Source organism: Corvus hawaiiensis, chromosome 23, assembly GCF_020740725.1.
Source record: "Corvus hawaiiensis isolate bCorHaw1 chromosome 23, bCorHaw1.pri.cur, whole genome shotgun sequence".
NCBI lineage: Eukaryota > Metazoa > Chordata > Aves > Passeriformes > Corvidae > Corvus > Corvus hawaiiensis.
This window is the reverse complement of record NC_063235.1, coordinates 2569172-2594469: the sequence shown is the minus strand read 5'-3', so window position 1 is coordinate 2594469 and position 25298 is coordinate 2569172. Positions and strand designations below refer to the sequence as shown.

Genomic DNA, 25298 nt, shown 5'->3' with positions numbered 1-25298 from the left:
CTCAGCCTGGCTGGAGAACACAGAGTCATGTCCTGCCTCCAGCCAAGCACTGGAGTTGTGTGTTCAGGTCACAGCATATCCATTGCATGTATGTCTCTGGAAAGAGCATCCTCACTGCTCACATTATCCCATCAGCAATTACCTCCTGCCAGGACCCTGCTGCTCAGGACTGCAGTCCAGAGCCATTTCTGCAGTCCCAAGCCCTCCCACAGCCACACCTGTGCAAAGGGATACACCTCCATCAGGAAAGGGAAAGAGAGTCCTCCAAAAGCCTGCAGGTGGGAACAGCTGTCCCCAGCCTAGCCTCTGAGGAAAACTGGTCCTTGGGGAAGAGGTCTGGCAGGGTCACCACTGGCTGCATTTGGACCAGCACCTGCAAGGATACCCCTGCTTCAGAGGTGACAGTTGGGTCCAGCATTCATCTTGTAGGAACACAGTATGTCCCATGCTTTTAGAAATACAAGGACATCTAGACCATCCAGTCCACTGAGTCACAGAATACTTACTACAGCACGATTGAAAGGGAAGCACACTGGGAGAGGCGGTCCTTGACTGCAGGGCCTGGCTTGGGCAGTTCTCCAGGCACAGCCACCAGCTGAGCTTTGCCTAGACCAGGAGCCTCTCTGGGTTTAGCACATGCGTATCAGATCTACATCTGAATATATTTATCTCTTTCTGGGCAGATCCCACAGCAGCCCCTCTGCCTGCTGCAGCTGGAGGCCATACTTTCTGCCCACCAGGAAAACAATTATTTTTGCTAATAAGCAACAGAGAAAAACCAGAGCACTAGCCCCAGCAGGGATTTACTCTGGGGCCGGAGTGGGTCTCTCCAGGGCTGCTCTCAAGGGAGGCCAGCTGTGAGCCCTGGATGAGGGGCTGGGAAGCAGCCCTGCTGCATCCCAACCTCCCACAGCACCAGGTACTGGTACACAGGGTGCATGAAATCATTCCCACATTGTCCACAAGGAAGATGAGGGCAATTTCATACTTAAATCATGAACCCCCAAGTGTTTTAATGCACTCAAGGGGCCTCAGGATCTCTAATCTGAGACACCTGCTGCCCCACAGGAGGTGGCTCCAGCTTGCACAGGGGTGCAAGGAGCCAGGAAACCTCCAGACTGGAGGTTCCCAAAGCAAAATGCAGGCAGAGCTACAGGGTCCCAGCCAAGGCAGCCAGGGCACAGAAATAACCAGACTTCACAGAATTTCAGTGTGAAGACCTCCCTTGAAGGCTCTGAAAGTTTAGATGTAGCAGGGAGCTCAGTGGTAGAACTCAGATGTGGGAGGTAATGACAGCAGCCATGGCAGACAGATAATGAGACAAATCATCACAGCAGGCAATACTCAGGTGGAAGAGCTGTCACATGGGTGTGGGTGGTTTCACAGAGGGGATGATGGGAGTTCACTGAAGTTCAGGACCAGGTGTGCTCTGGTTTCTAACCTGGACTGGCAGACTGTCATGCACATGCACGCATGCATGTGCAGTTATTTTACTGCCAGCTTTTGGATGTTACTAATGATCAGCTTCCAGTTAATCATGGAGGTTACTCCAACAGCAAACTTTGTACATGAGGTACAATAAAGAGCAATGGAGCTGTCTGTTGTGGAGTTAACTTAAAATCATGGAATATCTTGAGTTGGAAGGGACCCACAAGAATCATCAAGTCCAGCTCCTGGCTCTGCACAGGACAGCACCAAAGCTTAAGCTTGATCCCCAACCTGAAGCTATCTAGGAATTACAGGAAGGATGATATAGGACTGGCTCCAAGCAGGCCCACAGGACAGATAGGTACTTCATGCTGCGGTTGGGCTACACGTACTTCCACAATGCTATCAGCTATTCGACTCAATGCAGATAGAAAAGAAATGGCTTATATCCAGTTTAGCTTCTTTGTGATGCATAAAGAAAAATATTATTCCTCAATAACCCAAATATCTTTCCTTCCCTTGAGGCCCACTGCCCAGCACCACCTGTACCAAGATGCCAAAGAAACCACAACACAGGTCCTACACTGATCCCTCTCCACTGTTCCCTTTGTCTCTCAGGAGGCATCATGCAAGGTCAACCATATGTAGCTGCAGTCTCCAAAAGCACAAAGCAGGAGACAACTAAAAATGTGAGTTGATGGTTCTGTGTCCTACCTGGACCTGAACCAGGTGGATAGGTGGGCACCTGGAGATCTCCTGCCCCTGCTCTTGGCTCTTTGCAGTGGCTGCACAGCTGCACAGGGGGAACAAACACCATCCTGAGGAATTGCAATGGTGAGAGCCTGCAATCCCTGGGGGCATGTGTGGGGGGCCCTGCAGAGCCAACTCCCACCCAACGTTTCACCTGCAGCCCCCATCCCTCCCCATTAGCCCAAAGGCAGGATGGGACCAGTCTGCATCCTACAGCTGGGTCCAGCAGTGTGATACTGCTCTGGAAGCAGAGCACAACACTCCCATGGCTTGGCTGCTCTGGTGGGAATGCTTTTAACTCCCACTTTAATTAATTAACACACATAATGAGGCTTTTTCAATCTCTTTTTCATAATTCAAAGCTCATTCCCTGCAATCTTTCATCAGTCCCAGCAATATATCTTATCAAGGCAGTGCCTTCCTGGGCACAGAAAGCCCTCCACCGCACCTGAGCAGGGCCCAGTGACACCCAGCTCCAGCACCTCTCTTCCAGGTAAGGGGAAGCCATGCAGGAAGGGTGCAGGCTGTGTGCCAGGACAAGGCAAGCCCTGGAAAGCAGATGTGGTCCCAGTTCCCACCCTGCATCACAGCATGGGCCCTAGGATGCCATGTCCTTGTTTTTGCTGCCTTATGCATTTGTCCTAAGAATGCACAACATACTCCAAATCTCCAAAAGCCTTCCTCACCCAGGAGAGCCCTGGAGTTCCTGTACCACATAAAATCACAGAATGGTTTGGGTTGGAAGGGACCTTAAAGATCATCTCATTCCACCCCCTGCCATGGGCAGGGACACCTTCAACTATCCCAGGTTGCTCCAAGCCCCATCCAGCTTGGTCTTGAACACTTCCAGGAATGGGGCAGCCACAGCTTCTCTGGGCAACCTGTGCCAGGGCCTCCCCAACATCCCATCTAACCCTGCCCTCTGGCAGTGGGAAGCCATTCCCCCTTGTCCTGTCCCTCCAGACCCTTGTCTAAAGTCCATCTCATCTCTCTTGAAGCCCCATTAGGCACTGGAAGGGGCTCTCCCTGGAGCCTTCTCTTCTCCAGGCTGAACAGCCTCAGCTCTTCCAGCCTGTTTCCATAGCACAGGTGCTCCAGCCCTCAGAGCATCTCTGTGGCCTCATCTGCATTCCCTCTTCATACCAGCTCCTTGCCCAATCCAGCCCATCTCTGGGCACAGCCCACTCACAGTATTTCTGGAAACACAGTCCATGAGGGACAGGTAGAGGGGACTGCAGTAGCTACAGCTAAAACCTGAGGTGTGTTCTGGGGGGGTCATGACCAAAGAGATTTTAATTATTTTTTTTGTTTTGCAAGACTCTATAGGAAATCAATTTCATCATAAAGCAAAAAGAAGCTGCATAGGGAGAAAATACATGAAAAAGCATCAGAAATCATTAGCGGAAACAGTGAAGTCTAAGGCAGAAACCAAGCATAAAATTTTTGGAGCACTGGGAGTGATCACAGGGCACATGTTTAAACCAGATCACAACTGACAGTTCATTACATTATCAACACAAAAGTAATCCTTGTCAGCTGCTGTCCTTTAATGTTTTTACATCAGTTGCAGGTGGTTCAGGTTTCTCCAAGCCATCCATGCCACGAAACTTTGCACTCACTCTCCTGGTATGCCCCCAGGTCACAATGGGACAAGCTAAGTTTTAGCGATCCTGGCTAGAGCGTGCTTTCCAAGCACATCTTCCACAGCCACCCAAAAATCAACGGCACCAACATAACCAACTCCCAGTGACCCAGGCTGCCAGCAGCGTTGGCTCCTGCAGAGTCTGACCAGCGGAGTTAAGAGCAGCAAATCAGGAGAAAGGATTAGTAACAAATTTATACTGCAGAGTTGTCCAATTCCATTCCAAAGCCCCTCTTGGTTGAAGGGCAGGCCCAGGAATGCAAAAATCCCCAAAATTATCACCAAGGCTGCTGCAGTTGTCTGGAAACATTTGTTTCTGGAGCTGCAGGTCAGAGTTTCCCAGCACTGCCCTGTCTCTGTGCTGTCCCCATTCCCAATGCTGCAGCCCAGGTTGCATCTGCCACCTCAGCTGACAGCACTGACATTTGCACACTATTTTCCAGTTCTATCTACTGTCAAGTTTTTCTGATTTCCTTATAAAGATAAAATGCAAATACTGCCTTCGGTTGTTTTGTCAGTTGATCTTTACAAACAGAATAATGGGTCAATGAGTGGTTTGGTAAAGGGACAGGTTAGCCTGCATTTCTTTAAGTACATCCCTCATCCAAGGGCATTTCAGGTAGCCAAAATATAAAAAAAAAAATCTGAATTTTTATTTGAACTCCAGCAGGTGGCAATAAAATCCCCTGTAAAGCACTGCTTTTTAATTTTTAAAATGCAAGAGCTGCATGCCATGAAGAATTTTGGCTATGACTGACCAAGTTAAATTGTTGGGGGCAAAAAAAAAGGTAAACATAAAAAACAGAGAACATAAAAAAAAAAAAAAGAGAACATAACTCTGTTCTAGCTCTCTTGGAGCCCCTTTAAGCACAGGAAGGGGCTCTGAGTCTCCTCCAAGCCTTCTCCAAGTGAATACCCCCAGCTCTCCCAGCCTGGCTCCAGAGCAGAGGGGCTCCAACCTTCAGAGCATCTCAAGAGCTGGACTCTGTCCAGCAGCTCCTTGTCCTCCTTGTGCTGGAGACCTCACAGATGGGGATGCAGCACTGCAGGTAGGGTCTCACATGAATACAACTTACACACGAGATTAATTTCCAAATCACAGGTGCCTTTAGAAAAAGCAGGAATTCACACAATCAAACACAAACATAAAGCAAGTTTATTCCTGTTCTGGTGGACTCGCGGGGCTGGGGATGGCTCCTCTCTGTAGCCAATGACTCCTTCAGGCCAGTTCCTAGTTGAAAAGTGTCTCCCCTCTCCCCATGAAAGTGACTTGCTTGGTTATTCACAGGATAAAGCATTTTCCATAATAGGAGATGTTCACTGAATTTTGATTGACTGCAACATCAACACCATCCTGTTCCCAGGGAGCAAGCTGCCTGCCATCAGGCCACACCAGGGAGGAGCAGGGAGCTGTGCTCAGGGACTGCACACACAGCACTGACACCGCAATGTGCCAAAATGAGACATTTGAGAAGATTTTGTTTGTTTGAGGAGGGTTAGAGCTGGATCAAACTTCAAAACTTTTGGATTTTAAGTTGACAAACATGTTTAGTTTTGGATGTTTTTTTAAGCTGCCATACATATTTGTTACAGGATTAACTCTAGTCCTGTTTTCTTGACCAAGTCTCCAAAATAATCTCATGCCAGCTTCTTAATTTACACTTCTGTAGTAGCTGTTGTTAGGAAATGTACATTCCTGCTATTCAGCAAGATTAGTACAATACTGCATGTAAAAAGGATTAAGCATGGGAAAAAAGAGTGTCTTTCTGAGGGATTCTGGTAATGTCTGCCCAGCTGAACTGAAAAACAAAGCCAAACTGAACTCCAGGACATGCCAGAACACTGCTATAGAAGAAAGGGATTTTGAAGTTAATACACATATGCACACACACAAATTTTCACCTCTTGAAAACAGATCTGCACAGGCACACAGGCTACCTTCTCTCCTCCCTGGAAAGAAACAAACGGAAGCATATTGAAAACACAGGGAAGTGCATTAAAGATCACTGGGTGCATTCTGCTCTCTTCTCAGTCCTTCTTTGAAACAAAAACTAGCAAGCCAGCATGAACCCAAACTCTTAGGTGTTCATGTAAGTGCAAGGTAGCTCACATTCATATGGCTGAAGTTTTCCCACAGGACTTGGCACTTCACAGGAACAAAAGCCCAAGATCACAACTTCCCATTTGTTTCACCATCATTTCCCAAACAATTCAGAATTATTTTTTCTTAATGAGAAATCTCTTTGATTTTGCTTACAATGGTTTTCTGTCTGATCTTAAGCATCAGGACACTCCAAGAAAATATTCAAAACAGAGAAACTACTAGCAAAGGTCTTGTGTGGATGTAGCAGCTTTAAATAAGGTTTTTATTCAAGGGAAGCATGCATGATCCAACGAATACATAAGAAGGATGTACCTAACACATGGGAACACTTGGACCCTTGGAAATCAGCCACAAAGCAAAGACTTCAAAAGATGTTTATTAGGAAAATTGGACATTACAAGAGGACCAAACAGATTGTACAAGGCACGTGCAGTTTCTTGTACAATGCAGAGAACAAGAAAAGTCTGCAAATACAGGTAACACACCCACCTGGAACTGCTACCATGGGCATGTCAATGCTCAGGTCCCTTGCCATGAAAGGCAGGTGCTGGGGTTCTTCAGGCAGCCTGCCAATCCCTGGGATGTTTCACATTTCCTGCAGAAGTACAGATTGTACACAGAGCTTTAATGACAGTTAAAACAAAATTCATATTCAGGAATTCCTACATCCAAACTGGGGCATTAATATACTGTATCTCATAAAATTTTCTTTTTTTGTTTTCATTCAAGGTCATCCAGATTTCATGTTCTTACAATGCATTTTTCCCCACAGGTAATAAAACCTTGCTGTCTACACATGATTCAGCCTAGCAAAGCATATCTGAGACTGTTTGCTTTGTTACCTAAGGAAGAGATCCAGATTTAATTACCTGTCAAAACAAGGTAATTCATATGTATTCACAGGCAAGTCCTTTATAACCCACATCAAAGAATCGAGATATGTATTAGCTAATTTTATTAGGCTTTAGAAAAAACATATCCTAAACTTGACCAAACCCAGGAACTCATATCTTTAAAGCAAAGCTAAGAGCAACCAGCAATTCCCCATCACAGAGTGGGAAGCACAACTCACTGAGCTCAACAGAGAAAAATGAGCACGACCAGCTCAATAGTTTCTAGCAACAAGTGCGACACTAATGCTAATTCTCAATCAGGAAAATGAACAAGAAAAATATCTCACTGAACAGATTGGTGAATTTGCATCTGCATCTGTAAATTAAAGGACAAATAAATACTTCAAGAATGGTTAAAAATCTAATTTATTAAATTAGTCTCTTCTCCTCCCCATATAATGTATAATAAATGCCCTGTTTCTTGCCATTTTGTAATAGTTTTAGCAGCTGTCTGATCAATCTGACAAATGCCCATAAACTCAACATCTGTCCATAAACTTTAAGGATTGTATCAGAACAAAATTCGAAACAGATTAACTGTCCAGAGCTTGGCTGTCAACCCCTTTGCCCCCAATCCCAAGCTCTAAACTTACCTTCTCTGTTGCAACACAGCTGTTGGATATGCTATAAATAAAGACAAATATTTCAATCAACACTGAAATTAATAAATGGAGAAAACCACAGCTAAGACACACAGCACCTAAGCCTTCCGCAGATATGTCAGACCATCGGGACCAGATAGAGTACCTGCCACCAGAGTGCACACTTCAAGTCCATGCTTTAGTGCCCATCACAGTGTCTATCCTTCATCATCTAAAAACAGACCAGAAATAATGGCATTTCAAGGAGGAGACAGTTATTAAAACAAAGAGCATAGATCTTGCAATCCTACCCCATGGAAAAGACAGAGCTGGCATTTAGAAGATACAAAAGCAGCAAACATGAATAAAATAGAATTCACAATCTCAGAAAAGGCTCTTCATTAACATGGTGAATTATCTGAGACTGCTAGGTAGTAATATTACTATGCAAATAGTTAATCAACTCTCACACACACTTGTTTACAGAACTGCAGTGAGCATGAGCAGGTGTTACACCATCCTCCTGCCTCTCTATAAAGCCAAAGGTAAGTGAAACAAAGTCACCTATTTCACATGCCACCAAATGTCCCAAATTACTGAGGCAGACTTGGAAAAATCCTTTTTTTTTTTTTTTTTTTCAAAATAAGCTACAACTCCTTGCACCTGTACAATTATCTATAAGCTAAAACTTAGGACTCAATCTGGAAACAAGAATGCAGATGATGCTCACCTGAGCTACTGCTTCAGGTCACTAAAAGAAATGTGACATACTGCCAGAGCTGATTTCAGCTATTTTGACACTTCAGTTTTTGAATACCAGTTTGGAGGTTTGGTCCATGGTAAGTAATGTATATCCATGTTTCTTGAGTTTAGCAGTAAGGCTTTCTTCTTTTTAACTCTGTTCCTCCTGCAATTTTTTAGATGCTTCTCTTAAGCATGCATAATAAAAAGAAAACCCAGCTATTCTGGAACAGATCATGATCTTTTCCAAACTGCCTATTAAGGAGAGAGAAACTGTTCAAAGAGGGATCAACCTGAACATCCTGCAGATGAAATAAAATGCAACAGTCACTTCACTAACATCTGCTCAGGCAATTCATAACGTTGTGCAGCAGTGACATTAAATGGTGTTTACTTACTCTTTTTTCAAGACAAGGCAAGGATTTGAAGTCCTAAATTACTCTGATCTACTCACATGAATGATGAATAAACAGGCTGCAAGATTTCATGTTGCTTATGCAAGTGTAAGTGATGATACCTGTCAAGGTGTCACCAACAAGGTGCTATTGCGGGAGGCAGTGCACTACCATGCTCCCCAAGAGCACTTTCTAAGACCAACAGCCAAAAGCCATGAATACCAAACAGCCACCAATTCCAGAGAAACTAGAGATTTTAAGATTCAAGAACTGTGATCACAATGTCCTGTTTCTCTAAAAAATGAATGAACCCTGAAGAGATTAAGAGGCATTAGCTAAGCCAGGCTGATGATCCAGCACACTCCAGAGACCAGAGATCAAAGAACCCAGACAAAAATCACCCGCCTCAAACAAATGCAACCAACAAATAACACTGTTGCAAGAAACAGGGAAGGTTGATGGGGTCCTGCCATCAGTGTGCCGATATAAAGCTCTAAAGCTCACTCAAACCAAGCTGACTTCTGGACCTAAAACTCTTGGGTCACAAGATGTGCAATTTTTATCAGAAAGGGCTCAGACAACAGAGCAAAGCCCCAAAGCCAAAAAAGGCTTGATCTTGTCCTTCCTGCTCTGGAAGATGGAAACTCTTCCAACTCAGCAGCGCTAGGAAGGCAGTACTACAGAGATGGGAACACCTCAACAGAATGGGAAGGTTTTTAGAGTCAATGAAGCAGAATCACCTCTATCAGCAACACCTCAAACATCACCTACTACTTCCACACCTCAGACATTACCCTAAATTCTGAGTGATGTCAGGAGGTCCTATTCATGGACAAAACCCACCAAAATGAACAAAAGGACTGAAAATATTTTACATATTGTAAACATAAGCTGGGTAGGAGGCTGGAAGACCAAGTCTTGAAGAGCCATCATGAAAAGGGAAAAAGGTCCGAGCCCAAAGGGGAAAGAGTCACACACAGTGGAAACACAAAGAGCCAAGCACAGACCTCCACAACAAAACATGTAACAGCTGAAAAGCTGCAGGCAAAGCTACACTTTTTGTCTGGATTTTGGCAAGACCAGGAACTTCCCTGAGAGAAACTGGAAAGGATGCAGGTGTATGGGGCCTGACACCTTTGTGACCAAAGAGAGAGAGGCTATGGGCATAGGTCAAACACAAGGAAAGCAAGGGTTGAACAAGGAAAAGGTGTACCAATGCCTTACCTCTCTCCAGCTCCCAAGGGCTGCCCTCCTTCAGCCAGGTCATGCAGCTCTGTGCTGCTCTTCATCAGCTATCAATGAACAAAACACCAGAACTATTTGGTTCAATTTTTCTCCCAACCCAAATCACATGTGAAAAAAGCAGGCATTGAGCCCCATTTCTGAGAACACAACTGATTTTCATCCTACTCTGCCTCTCTTGTTGTGTCAGTCTCACAAATATTCTACCTGAGTCTTGCAAAGCAGCAGGTACCTGAGAAGGCACTGAGTCAGGTGACACCCAGAAAGGTGTTTTCAGACAAATATAGTGAGCAAAACTTCTCTATCTCACAAAAACTTCTCTATCTCACCTCTACTAAAAGCTCATTAAAACCCAGCTTCCAAATCACTTCAATTTAATATATAGAAAACCAGAAAAATGTGAACTACTAGTTTCTTTTTTTTTTTTTTGCTTCCTAAATGTTTTCAAGGAGAATCAGTTCTAAACTGTGAGGTAAGTACGAGCCAAGCCTTCTGACCACGCTGACTATTGGTGCATGATGAACCATAAGAGATTGAGAGGGACAAAGCCTAAGTCCAGGAAACGTAGAAAACTCCTAGAAAAGGAAAAAATGTAACAATAAATATTGAAAAGAAACTGAGAAGTCATATAATCTTCTGTCAACTTCTCTACTTGTCAGTTATTTCTTCTTCTTTTTTTTTTTTTCATTTTTCCCCCAGTGTAAGGTCACAAAGAGGCACCGAGAAGCCATCTACTGGTATGCCCAAATTCCTTCAGTCCAGATTCAGCTGAAATTTGTGTGCAACACTGTAAGAAGCAATTATAAATACTTCAAAAACAAGTTTTGCCTGAGCAGTTTCAATTCAAAAACCACTGGGCTAAAAATAAACTTGATTCGAGTAGTGGAGCATAGCTTGATTATTCCAGGTACTATTCTAACAAGTTTAAGAGCATGGTACCCAGCCCAAGAATCCAGGATGTAATTGTATCCCTTTCCACCTGTTTCCTGCTCTGCCAGACATCAGCCAGCAGCTGCATCAGTCAGGAGGTGAAGAGCAGCATTGCCCTGCAGGCTACAACCCACAGCACTGCCACAGGCAAAGGGTCACTTACAGGGAAATAGGAATTTTGCTAGTTTTTAGTAAATTTAAAAGCATATCCAGGCTCCAACTGACTTGATACTGTGACACAGCTTTAGTATCCTAGTGTGTGTGTAGAGGCTGTAATACCAGATGGCATAAATGAAGTCCTGAAATCCTTTCAGGAAAGCCAACAATCAAACTTCTCCATATGCACAAGGAGAGGTAACTTACCAATTCAATTCATACAGTATCATGAATGTTCTTCAAGGATTATGAGAGATGAGATGAGATGAGATGAGACGAGATTGGAAGCTAAAACATTATTAGTAGATAAAGGGGTCCAGGCACTTGTGTACTGAGGATATAAAAATGAGTTTTAACTTTTTCAGAGCCTGATTTCTGACTGCTGTTAATAACTATAGTTTCTAAAATAGCTTATTTAGATAACTAATAGAGAAAAAAAAAGTGCACATTTACACAGCCCCAGGCTTTGCTTCTCCTTTCATTCTGCCATCAGCCATCTTCTTACAGGCAGCCTGTAAGACACCTGCACTGGCTGAACTGTTTTAACGACAGGACTGAACCATGAGTGTAACAACATGGAATGAACATCTAATCACACTTATATCTCAATTTTCATCAAGCAATCCTATCTCTGTAAGTAACTGCAATCATTCTCAGGCTCTTGGTATTCAAGTCTAATTGTGGGGTTTTTTCTCACCAAAGATTTTGTGGTCTCAGTTTGGAACAGAGAAGAATTTTTTGCTAACACAAGCAGAGGCTCTGTGCATCAAAAAGGAGTCTGTCTTTGCTTGAGATTCACCTAGCTTTGCCAATCCCACGCTTCCTCCTGGAGGTCTTCTTACATATTTATACACTGCAGTTTCTCAGGGCCCAGAGGATTAATCAATTCAGGCATCATTATCTAATTTTCATCTACCAACACAGTACCTGACAATAGAGAATCAATGTGAATTATGTACCCCATGTTTCTGTTACATCAAGAGCAAAGTTCACAATCTCTATGGCCAGATCCAGCTCAGTATCTGAAAAACATGTATTTATGAATAGAAAAAAAAGTTACACCAAACATCCCTGTGGTCTGTCCTGCATTAATTAACTCATTACTAGAGGCTTTGTAAGAAATACATAATGGTTAAAAAGATGTAAAACACTCAACTTCTTTGCATTTCAAGCTTTTAGGAGCTCAAACTGAAACAGCCACAGAAGACAGCACAGATATCATTTAGTGTTAGTACTTCCTACTCCTCTCCTGGTTACCCAGACTACAAGCAAGTCGCTACTTTGGATTTGGATTTCATGCTAGGAAAAAGCTGTTCCATTGCTGCCATACACTTGTAAAGCAGTTTTATCCTGTATCCTTCCTCCAAAGGGTGCACTCCTTGTGGGGCTAATCGAGCTGAGAGGAAAAGATGAAAATGGGAAGATACAGCCCACTGCAAGCATTCTCTTAACAAAAAAAAAGGCTTATGTTACTTTCTTAAAAAACAACCAGCAACTTTACCAGGTTTCTTCTCCCTACCTAAATACTACTGCTACTTTGCACTGAGTCATCATATTTAGAAAAATTTAAGATATAACACAGAAGACCGAGACCACATCACCAGACTACATCGGATTTCTTTTAATGCAACTTTGATATTACTGCAAGTTGTCCTTTAACTGCCTATGCAAAATTCCTCTGGAAACTTTTACTTCAATTCAGGGTTTTAGACTTCATATACATTTTTGCTTCAAAAACCTAAGATGACTTTACTTGCCGGATATGCACATCTCAGAAGTGGAGTCTACCGGTCCGTGATGGGCACACTTTCGGGAAAGCAAGATGACCCACTCCAGGAGCACAGCCCAAATGTGTTCTTCAGAGATATTACAGGGAGATTGAAGTCAAACAGCAAGCGTCTCCAGCATGCTGCCTGCCAGACAACTCCATAGCACACTTAGACAGAACAGTCCTTCAACAAGATCCTGTAATGCACAAGGAGGGCTACGTCTTTCCAGTCTTTGGGTGGAATTCCCCGGCTCACCCACACAGATCTGTGTCACCTGCTTTATTCCCTGTCTACAGCTAGTAGAAGCAGCCACTATCTGCATCTCACATGCATCACTCATTTCTCCTAGCCTTGTATATGGACATTATCACCAGATTACTTTAATTGAAAGGAAAACCTACAAATAACTTGCCAGCAGTTGCCCTCAGCTGGCGAATGGTCCATCACTACCCACCTACATCTTAAGATGGACACCTGAAATCATTTCACGTATTTCACTGTCTTGGCCTTCCTGCTCACTTCCTGGAAACTTCTTTATGGTTCCTTTAATGTAGCTACTCATTCTGGCACGGAATAGCTGCCAGCCTAGTATGGAAACATGGCCACACATAATACCAAGGAGATGTAACCAACACTCTCCCAGTAAAATCAGACTAGCAGAAGTGTTTCTCATTTGGAAAGTCATGTGGTAAATGATGGGATCCACCATACTTAACCTTTTTGTATGATTTATTCTCCTACAGCCATCTACCTCAAGCACACAAAAAGCAGTATCCCGGCCCTTCCCTAGCTTTCATTCCCAATCCTAAACAAAACCTGCACTGTGGCCAAACCAGAAACCAGAGTGTTAGTGTGAGAAATTAATGAAGTCAGCTTTGACTTCAAGGACCTGTGTGCACTCAAACATAAAATATTTGTTTCAGCCAGCTCAAACAAATTACAGACCTCTGAGACAAACTCCACTCTTCACTACTAAGAGACCTTCAGAAGGGAGAATAAAGTCCATTAGTGAAGATGACTGACTATACTGGTCTAATGTACAACTGTTTTCCTAAATGTCTGATGTCCCCTCTTTTTCCAAAGATCAGCCATTCTGTAGAAGTATTGAGTAGAAAACTTTCTGAGCTAATTCACTTCCACTCTTTGCTCACATAAAAACAACACTGAAAATAGCCTATCTCAGCAGGAAATGCTCAGATCATATCTGCAGACACATGCTTGCAGTTGCACTTGACAGTTCAAACAAGGTAAGTCTACAAAAAAATTAAGCAATTTTCTTCAGAATGCCAAAAAACTCTACCCTGCAGAAATAATCTTCATGGAAAGTCAGGTTATCACACCTGAATCCCAAGAACTCAAATATATGGCTATTGTATAATTAGAGAACAGAAAACACAGAATTAATGTAAGATGTTCAAACGAGTGAAAATTACTGAAGTTAAAGAACTAAACATTCCAAGTGTTGCCTCTGAGAAGAAGGATGATTATTCCCACTGCAAAATTGGACACTAAGCCCTTATGCTAGACTCTAAGACTTTCTGCTATAACAGAAGAGCACTGCTTTTCATGTATTCCTTAAATGCAAATTTCCATTATTACTTATTCCTCAGTCAAAGAAGGGGTGGAGCTAATCACAGTAATTACGAGCTGAACAACCACATTAGTTTTCTTCCATATGTATAAACAGAAACACTCTGCCCATCCCACACTGCACACATCTTATACCAGAAAAATCGCACAGAGCTACTCAAATACTTGCACATTTGTATCTCATTTCAGCAACTTCTACTGATACAGCTACACATTTGATGTTCTTTAGCTGCTTCTATTTTAAACCTCAGCCTAGCTGCTAAAAGGATTTTTCAAGCTATTTCCAATGAAGGAAAAAAGACAACCTACATTGGTGGTGATACCTCCCTCTGCAGCCACACAGCCTCCCACAGTGGGGAAGGTGCAGCCTTCACTGCACGGACCCCACTTTGGCCCAGAGAAATAGATTTAATTTGTGACCTTTAGATTTTACATGCTACACTGCAAAACCTTCTGAATCGACTCCTAAGGCATGTAGATGAAAAACATCTATTTGACATGAGAGAAAAGGCTAAAACTTTACAACCAAGAGTCAGTCAAGCAAAAAATGAGAGGGAAAAAAGCACATTTGTTTTCTATGAACTGCCATGAAAGAAACATAGAGAAGATTTAATGTTTACCAGAACATTAAAGAAAATATATGTTCTAATGCTTCACAGACATGAGGAATGATGAATGGTTTTTGCACAAAATGATTTTACGAGCAAATTAGCTCCTAAGCATATGCCTACGTTTCTGTGCAACATCTATCATCTAGAAATACTGACAAAATTAGTAACTCAAGTTCTCATACTTCATGTAGACAAGAAATAATATCAAAGAAATCTGAAGAAACCTGCAGTATTTTTATGTTTACATACCACATCAAAAAATCATTTGAAAAACAGCAAGGTCCACTCAAAAAAATATCAAACCTTGCAACAGGGCTTTGCACCTGCACCAGCAGCTTGTTGGCTCAACACATCCAAGACACTGCAGGGAACAAATTTTCTCCTCTTTCTCTCTGCATAAGGAGACAAGTACGGGTGTACATCCAACCCACACAATGGGAGAGGAAAGGAAGAGTAGAAGCGAGAAGCTACAACACTACCATTAAGGGTTTAAGCGTCCTCATTTCTCAGGAACCTTAAATTCAATGTCTCTACTAGTATTCATTGGTTTGTACAATATCAGAGTAGCAAGAACTGCTTCCAGAGAGCAGCCTCATTGTAACAAGGGGAACAGCACTGATGGTCAAGTATCACTTTGAATCTGAACGAGAAGCAGCTGAGAAATCCTGCTGGCAAATTCAGCAGGAGATACTGCTACAAGACTTGCTCTTCAATATGAAATTTAATTTTGCCTCTGACCTATGTGTTTAGCTCAGCAGTGCTCTATCAAAAAGCCTAAAGACTGCTTATTAGATGTAATGCAATGTATTAGCATCCTGCAAAGGTACAACAATTTGGAAAACCAAAGCTACAGAAATCCAAAACAACATGTATGGCATAAAGACTGACCAGGTATTCGTTAATAGGGTTTTTGTAGTGAACCCCTAAATAATAGCTGAAAGAAAATGCGTGGGGCAGAAAAACAAATTTGACAGAAATGGTTATGATTAAGAGTAATTTTTAAAGTTGTGTCCACCAAAAATTTTTAATTGAATCCAGAACTGTTTGGAAACAGGAGAATAAAGGTGGCTGCTCAACTTTCTGGAGTAAGCATGACTGTCCTTATTTATGAGCTTACTGCTCAGCTATCTGGCTATTAAAGGACCTTTTTATGATGTGCACTCCTCCAGTTTTTGACCCTGTTGAACATGACTTGCTGTCCTCAGGAATGTTAGTGTGCTAATATTCTCCTGGCTTAATTTTTACCACTGTACAAGATCTCTGGATTCCCAGCAGAATTCCGTGAACACGTCACCACAGTCCTTTTAACTCTGACCTTCCTGACACTGCATCAAGGATACTTCCAAGGTGGGAAGAGACCGCACACTGCAGCACAAACAGATTTATAAAATACTGGAAAGTGGCCATACCAGCAAAAACAGAAAGCAAAAAGAATTGACAGTTCTTTTCCTCTTCCTGGAGTGGCACACAGCAAACTTTAGTAAGAGGCCCCAGACCTGATGTTGGACTAGAGCCATCCCTGCCAATAACTCATGTTTACTGAAAAATGATCCAGCTGTTCCTAAACTGCTGCATTAGTGGGATGTTTCTCAAACCTGACCAGGTACCACCTACCTACAAGGACACTACTGCAACTCCTCCACTCTTCCCAGGGAGAAAAGGAAAAGGTGCCCAGTCTGCAGGGTGCTGTGGGTACAGCCATGCCGGCTTTCCTTGTTTGCAATTTAGGGTTTTTTGTAAGGGCTGGTTGTTTTGTCTTTGGTTTTTTTTAACAACTGCAAGCACTAAATGTTAATTTAACTAACTGGAAAAACAATCCATGACTGTTTCAGGTCTAAGGCCATCAAGTATCACTTAAGAGATCTGACCCAACTTCCCAAGTTGCTTCAACTGAGACAAGGAACCTCCAGCTAGTAAACTGCTACATTTTCAAACTGGAAAAGCCCTGAAAAAGGGTTAGACTACATGGTGGTTTTAAGCCCAGCTGGAGATTGAACACCACAGAGCCACTCACTCATTAAACCCCCTTCACATCCCACTCCACCCTAGTGGAATAGGGAGGAGAATCAAAGTAAGACTTACATGTTGTAATAAGAACAGCGTAAGAATTGAAATTAAAATAAAATAAAATAATTATGGTAAATAATAATAATGATAATAAAAAGGAAAAAAAAAAGCAAGTGATGCACAATGCAATTGCTCAGCACCCACTGACCCACGCCAGATGCCCCTTCCAGAGCCCAGATTGGCTCTCCCTGGTAACTCTCCCCAATTTATACACTAGGCATGACATTCTATGGTGTGGAACCCCTTTGGTCAGTTTGGGTCACCTGTCCCAGCTATGCTCCCTCCCATTTTGTTTGGTTTTTGCATACCTCCATACTGGCAGAACATGAGACAAGGAAATAAAAAAAAAGTCCTTGACTTAGGATGAATTTAACTTACTGAAGAAACCAAAACATTAGTGGGTTATCAACACCCTTCTCATTCTGAATCCAAAATACAGTGCTGTAACAGCTAATGAGAAGAAATTAACTCTACTGGAAACTAGGACAGACTAGAAACAGACTTCTGTAAACCATCAGGCACTGGTAAAATTGAGGGCCTGATTCTTCCCAACAGTATGGTCTCCTCTCTCTCCAACCACACCGAAGTCCTTCAAGACCTGTTTTTTTAAGTTGCAAGAATTTAGGTTCACCCAGTCCTCTTTCTGAAGGCACTAAAACTCCCAGTAGTCAGTTCTGGGTACTGGAAAAAGACTAGTGCATAAAAACTGCAAATTACTAAACTGCCTTATATTCCTTCAGTTTTTTATGGAGGTTCTTAAAATAAAGCTTATTAGGAGAAGAAAATGCCTTTTTTGCCCAACCATATAAATTTTTTATAACAAAGTATTTTCAAGATGCCATTGTTACTGTTCTGCCAACAAACTTAAGCAAATGCTTACGCAGTGTTCTAAGGAAATAATTTCTATACACAAGAATAGAAATTATTTAAATGGTTCTAAAAACACAAGGATAAATCTGCTTCTTGCCCGTCTGGAGATTCTGCCAGTTAGTTTGTCTGTACACCCCAGCATGACAAGTCCCTGCTCTGTTTCAAAAGTATTCCCGATAGAAGCTCAGCAGCTTTTCAGAAGCTGACAGACAAGAACTCATCCTCTATCATGCAGGTAGAATGTAACTTCCAGGCAGAGAACAGGCCAATGTATCTGTGTGCAATGTACTTGGTGCACAGCTTTCATCTTCTCAATACATCATTCACAACAAAGCAACAGATAAGTTGCGAGTATATACAGCAGGATAAAAACTAGTTTCAAAAACTAGATTCAAAACCAATTAGGACTACTTTAGTTCAATGAAATTCACCACAGATGTGATATCAGTCAGAACACACACAGCCCTTTAAAGACATTGGAGCTGAAGTGTCTATGTAGTATTACCTAGCTGTAGCTAAAAGCTCTCTTACTTTGTCAAAAGACTTCATGTATTTTCAAAGGAAAAACTAATATTGTTGAGGCATCATGTGCAAAAGTTCACCTGTATGTTTATCTATAGATTAGTATACTACAAAGATGTTAAAGCCTCTCCTGTACAAATGATCCACTAACATGGAGCACTTGCACCAGACAACTTAGTTGAGATTTGGAAGATGTGTGTGCAGCTGGCTGGAAGGCTTAGCTTGGCTCAGAGGCATCTCACCACACTGTTCTTATTTGACGCACAAGATCTAGAACCTGCCTAAAGTCACCAACAGGAATAGTCTGTTCTGCATTTAACTATGTCATTTTATTTAAGAGAAGAAATCCTTCACACTGTAAAAAAGAAATCTGCCTTAAGTGCCTCCCAGCAGCAGTTTCCAGGACACTTGCCACTTGAGCTAGATTACAGCACGGTCCTGCAACAGAGACTGCTGAGAAGGGCATGGAGAGCACAAGCTCTCCAAGATAAAAGTTTATCAGAAGAAAAGGCAGCAAGGAGAAGTTTTTTTCTAATTAGATGCAGGATCCCTCACAGCTGCTGCTGCTGGGCTGCAGGTTTGGGCTTCCTCAGCTATATATGGTTTTCTAACTCCTTCTAATATGTGCAGGAGAAAAAAATAAGAAGAACATATTTGCTAGTACTCCTCCACCTGGAAGCAAACTGATTGTACACTAATGGCCAGCAAAACCAAAGAAAACAAGAAACATGGGGAAGCCCTAAGAACGGCTACTACTGCTAGGTGTTCAAGGGGAAAATCAAGTGATAAATAAAATATTAACTGATAGGCTTGACCTGCTGTCTTTACAGGAAGAATCATTTATGCTCCAGGTTTCACTGGGTAAATAGAGGCGCCAATGGCTGATAACTGAACAGCAACTCCAACCTATTTTGTGGAGCTGCTCATCAACAGCTGATGAAATTGTCTTCAGTTCCCTCTAACCTCTTCCTGCTGTTTGAAGCGGAACGCTCCATACTCAGTGTCTGACCTCAGCCAGATTCTCTGTGAGAATCGTATCAGCTGAGATGGTTTGGATGTTGAGATCAGTACCATTTAAACAAAACTGCATATTAAATTCTTGCAGATAAGTTGCACACTGCCTCCAGTATTTGCATTTTACAGAAGTCACTCAGTAAAGATTTGCATGAAAATAAAGCTCACTGCAATGGTTCTTCCAAGCCACTACAACCTCATGTATGCATGATATTGAGTGCAGGAAGAATTCCTCGCCTGTGATCTCCAGTATTGCTACTGCCAACACTGGGCAGAATAAGAAGAAGGAAAGGGCTCACCCAGAACAATGGAGAGAAAATTGTAACTGCAATTGGTTTTGAATGGAAATGCACAAAGATGAGTTCAATATTTCTGGTCTTGCTAAAACATACTTTAACTTAAAACAAGGTGTTCTTATCCTTTTTGCAGTTCGCTCTATAGGTATAAGCAGCAAAAAGTTACACTAAATCTCTGTCCCACTGTTTCGATATACTGAACTTTAAAATCTGTTTACTTAAAAGTAGGGTTCACCATGGCACCTTAGAACGTGCTTCAAAGAATTCTTTTGGAAAGCAGTCTGTATCCACAAACTGCACAGAAACTATTAGAAACATCAAATTGCTGCCTGTGCAACACGTATTCAGTCTCCTAGGTACACTCATTACAATACCATCTTCCATTATGCGCTTGAACTATTTTTAATCACAGGCCTTTTAGCCCATGCAGCATTTCACTTCCCTTTTTCTGCAGCAGTTAAAGCAGCACAGCAGGGAACTTCAGAAAAGAAAGAAGCATCCATTGCTAAGACAGCTCAATGTTCTCCAGAATTAAATTCCTTTCCTATCATGAAATTAATGCTTACACCACATCCCTTCTGAAATTTCAGCTGGGTATGCACATTCTGCACACCAAATCTGAAATGTCCGGAGGTATGTCATAAAGAATAATGTCATGTGAACAGGTGCTGATGCAATGGATGCTCATTCCTTGAAATTAAAACGGAAATACAACCACCTCTCACAGGCTGCTGTGAAGATTTAAAAACAGAGAGAGAAAAAACTGTGTATCCTACACTTACACAAGCTCTGCAGGAAGTTCAACAGGAAAATCCAGTGAGAAGACTGTATGCTCACTGATGCTAAGGAAGGAAGAAAGTGAAGCTTGTGTCTGAAGCAAGGAGGGCAGAAGTGGAATTCGGTCTGCTTTTCATTCTTTTTCCCTTTTTTTTTGCATTTAATGCAATTTGGCAGCTTACGATCACATAAATATATGTTGACATTGTGTTTTAAACTCATAAACTTCACTGATAAGAGACTGATGTTTTATGAAAGGAGCATGTCCCATTCCAGTTATTTCCAGCTACCTCCAAATGTGCAAAAGCCAATCTATTCAGTGGTTTTTTCTCCTGTAAGGACCTTGCCATCTGCTTCCTTTCCCAGAGACAGGCCACCTGAGCATATGCAACACATCCTACCGCACTTACTATCAGTAGCTCTATGGGACATGCAGATTGGAGAATTCAGAATTAAGAGATTCTCTTTTTTCTGTTTCAAGTGAACAACATTGATGACTTTGTGTGATCGTAAGTGTTCTCAACTCACAGTATGCTGAGTAAAGTTTGTCTGGAATTAAACAAATACTTCATTTCTGAAAAATCCTTACAAAATACCTGTACTCACCAGGCACATTTCTTCTGCAGTTGGTGTCAGAACTGGCATGCTATTCAGTCCCACGGTAAACAATGACTGCACCTGGAATGCTCCTCTAGCCTAGTAAGCTTTTCCAACTTCTCTGCTCCTTTCCAAGTACTGCATGAATGTACAATCAGGAAAAGACAAGTCTGCTGTCTGAGGAAAGGTGCAAGATGAGCAAGTGCCATGAAGGATTCAACATGTCTGACTATTTAGGTTTTATTTGCAAACCCGTTCTTCAGCTTTTGCTATTTGTTTGTCTAGAATCAACATATGCCCTCCACAAAGAGAGATGATTATTAAAATCCAGGGGGATTTTATAATGGGATCAACTACAACTGTCCCTTGGTACAAAAGCAATTCTCTCTTAATTAGTGCCTTCTAAGCATTATCATGCTCAATACATAAACAATTCAAACTCATTATATGCCAGTTTCATTATTTCCAAGGCAAAATTTTATTATTTTCCAGAGATCTACCTGGAGACATTTCTTAACAGCATTCTTAAGCTTTGAAGAAGTGTGCTGCAAATTCTTTGCTTTTCCACAGCTGGGGAAAGAAATCCAACCCATACCTGGGATTCAATTAGAGAGGAAAAATTTAAATGTTCAAAATGTTTTATGCTTCCAGCATCCCTAAAAGAGCATCCACCTTTCTTCGGAATGCAAGTCGTCTTTATTTTCAAATTTATTTCAATAACCTATGCCATACCTCTCTTGAACATGGACAAATTTAACCTCAACCTTTACCTTCCACACTTGAAATCTCTCCATGGTAATGGCAGATTTTGAAAGCTATTCCAGTACCTAGGTCTGTGGAGTTCATATCCTCCCTCCTCCCACCCCAACCCTTTCATCTTACTGAAGGAAATGAGAAAGAAAGTTGTCTTACCGATAACTCCAAGGTTAATGTCCCCTGCGAACCCCACCTAGCAAGTCGACATCATGACATGTCAGGTCAGCCTCAATCACGCTTCCCTGATAGTCAGGTAAAAGGAAGGAGTTAAAATACAAAATTGACACTTGCAGATTTCTGGACATCAGAAAATATATTCTGAACTGTCTTTCAGAGCTTCTGGTAACCTCCAAGCTGTTAAAACATTTCTTCAGAGGGATTCTCCTGTTCTAAAATTTCAGCAGTTCCTGAACAACAACCAAGTATCGCAGATCCACCTTGACTATTTTATTTGAATGAGACCAAAAGCTTATGGCTTCCCTTTAGTACAAGTGATTTTTTTTCTCCCTCCTCTACACATTTTATCAACTAACACATGCTCAACAAAACCACTCTGGGTTTTAAAGGACAATTTAAGCCAACAGACTACAACAGCTTCATTCAAATTCTAAGTTAACAGAAGCTCTAACTTTTTTTTTTGTTGTTTTAGAAAAAACAGGAACACAACGTGGTACACTCTTTCTATAAGGCTCTGAGCTACTCATGTAGTTCATGTGAATGACAGAATTCCACTGACCAACTTCCACCGTACAAGCAATCCTTAATCACACACATACTCCACCTCAAGTCATGCATGATCAAAGATTGCTGATGACAGATTTCTAGGATAGGTCCTTGCTGTTCTATGGAGGGGCCATCAGCATTTTTGGATAACAATTAAGTCTTGCTGAAAATATATTCATTCAGTAGGGTCTATAGGTCTTGGTACCAAATGTTTTTGAGAGGTTTAAGACTTTTTGCTCAGCACTTCATATTTACTTCTCTCCTAGCCTTATAATAAGAGTGCCCTCTGTATTTTTTTTCTGTGTAGTTCAAATTACAGAAATGGGCTTAATGTCTAAACACAGAAGGGACAAGAAGTAGTCAGGCTTTTATATAGAGTCACCAAAATCATGCGGTGATCTTCTACTTTGAGTTTATTTTGGAAAGGTTTAAGCAATGCAGTTGTCATTCTTTAATAATCAGACTACAGAAGCTGACACTTGAAAATAAACAATTGCTAGAAAAAATTAAGCCTTTAACACTTTAAAAATTGCAAACTACGTTGAATTAAATAGTAAAATTGTAAGTTGAGTTTAGTAAACTGAACTTGTTAATAAAGTGAAATTAAGTATATAACACAGTAGCTGTAAAAGTATTTTGCTCAAGTTTTGAAACTGCTAGGAATCTGGTAACTTACTTCTTAAGTCAAACACCTTATCAATACAGACATTTAAGCAACTGCTGTAAATGAGTGATCAAATGATTATTAAAACTCCATTTCATGGCTCCTCCTCCAATGCCAGCAGGACACTCATAAAAGCTGAATATTGGTGTGCAAGTTGAAATCCATTTTCAACATATTATAGAGGATCTCTGCTAAGTTATACTGAAGAAACAATCAAAAGAAATGCACGAGAGTAAATTTAAATTTATTTTTTAACTAGATGTCAAAATTCTGCTGAGAAATTCTTTCCTTGAGTCAAGCATGGTAGTTTTCCACTGTACTACAGTATCTTTGCTTGATAATTATTTTTTCCATCATTTCATTAAGTTCTTCAAGTGCAGCACACACTACTATTCGAGTAAGCCGCAGCACACCTTATCTAAGGATTAAAGTACTGCTGCAAATTTAAAAGGTGAATTTGAGTAGCCATAAACTCAATCAAAAGAAATTGGTATATCTCATAAACTTCTACTGAGTTTAACTGTTACAATTTTCAATTATAAAAATGTATAGCTCACTCCTCATATTTAATAAAACTATTAGTATAAACAGTGATTTGAGCAGAAGTAAATACAAGATGCAGCCTTACAGTTCTTGAGGAAGACAATTTTAACATTTTTGTTTCTCAGCTGTTCTGTAACCACTATAACTGAGGTGTTTCACTTCCTCCCCACTCCCCCCACAGTACGTACTAGCACCTCACCTCTCTTAGGCTAAACATGTGCAATATGGGAACACTACCTTCTTCCAAGATGGAGAGGACTTGAAACATGTTTCCAATTAAGCTCCTTGTACTAGATCCCCTTTACAATGAATACTGAAAAGCCAATACTTATTGGGACTACAGGGTTCTGCTCAGCACTACAAGAGCTGTATAACTACCAGAAAGTCATACGGATAGGGCAGCTAAACTGTGTTAAAACAGAATTACAAACCAGATCCTTATCACAAGCCAAAGCCTGAGGTGTATACCCAGGCAACAGCCCTCTGAGTTCACTGCTCAGGTAAGAAAAAGAGAAGACATTATTTGGCCCCATTAACTTTATGAAGTGGGGGAAAAAACCCCAAACCCCAACATACTAGATACAGATTTTTAAAAAGCACTTTTAATCTACTTATGACCAATTCTATTAATTGGAAGAGCCTGACATGGGCAAACCCATTTCTGAGAAGCAGACAGACATCTTCGATTCAGGTCACAACTCAAACCCTGCAATCCCATTCCAGATCCATAGCAGTGTGGGGAGGCTCATCTTACTGGGTATATTCTGACATAACACACTTGAGACACCAGACAGGAATAGAAGACAAAGGGAGGAGTATGACCACTGAAGTTTAACTTCCTCAATAGTCTGTTTGGAATGCTATAAATCAAGTACGAGCAATGTATTGGATTTGGACATTTAGAGGTCCGGCAATAGTTTTCTTTAGAGAAAGTATAAATCTGTTTGTTTCTCTCTTTTCTTGAGAAGCAAATGTTCTTCATTGGGGTACAGAATGGCTTAGATGCAACATAAGAGTAATGTCATGATTTGCCAGTTAAAATTGACATCTGGGAATGCCCAAGACAAGGGTCAAAGCAACACATAATATAATGTAGCTAGCAATGCCCTCAAAAGATAATGTCTTAAACTTTTTAACAGCCTTTATTATAAGGCAGGAGAATTCTAAGGCAAATTGTTCATCATGGCAGAACATCAAATTAAAATGTCAAGATAGAAATAAGCAGAATCTGGAGAGTATGTTTGTGTTATCCATAGCAAGAAGTTAGTTTAGTGTGCCACAGCACCCAATTTGTAATTTTCATTCCTAGTCAAATATTATTTTAGATTAGACTAAGATGCTTGAGATCAAAATAATTTCCCTGTGTGTTTGTACGCTCAATTATACAGTAAGGCTGGATCCTACCAGAACAGCCTCCACAGGGACTCCACAGGACATCATCAAAGGAACAAAATTAACACCATTGTAGGATCTGCTCCCTTCTCCACAATACATTAGAAGACTAGATTTAGATTAGATCTCTGTGAATGCTTGGATACAATTCAACACTTTTAAATAGGGAAAAAAAAAGTTTCAAAATTAGATGCTGATAAATTATTGAACAGCAATTAAACAGTGAGTGTCTTTTGGGCTGTCTG

General features: G+C 41.3%; 1 long non-coding RNA gene across 1 annotated transcript; it reads right to left on the bottom strand.

Moving 5' to 3' along the window:
- Positions 1 to 6284: 6284 nt before the first annotated feature.
- Positions 6285 to 20978, bottom strand: LOC125337245. Its single transcript, XR_007208001.1, has 2 exons — positions 9759 to 20978; positions 6285 to 7630 (listed from the first exon to the last, which is right to left on the bottom strand). It is a non-coding gene; the product is annotated as an uncharacterized LOC125337245 (long non-coding RNA).
- Positions 20979 to 25298: the final 4320 nt, after the last annotated feature.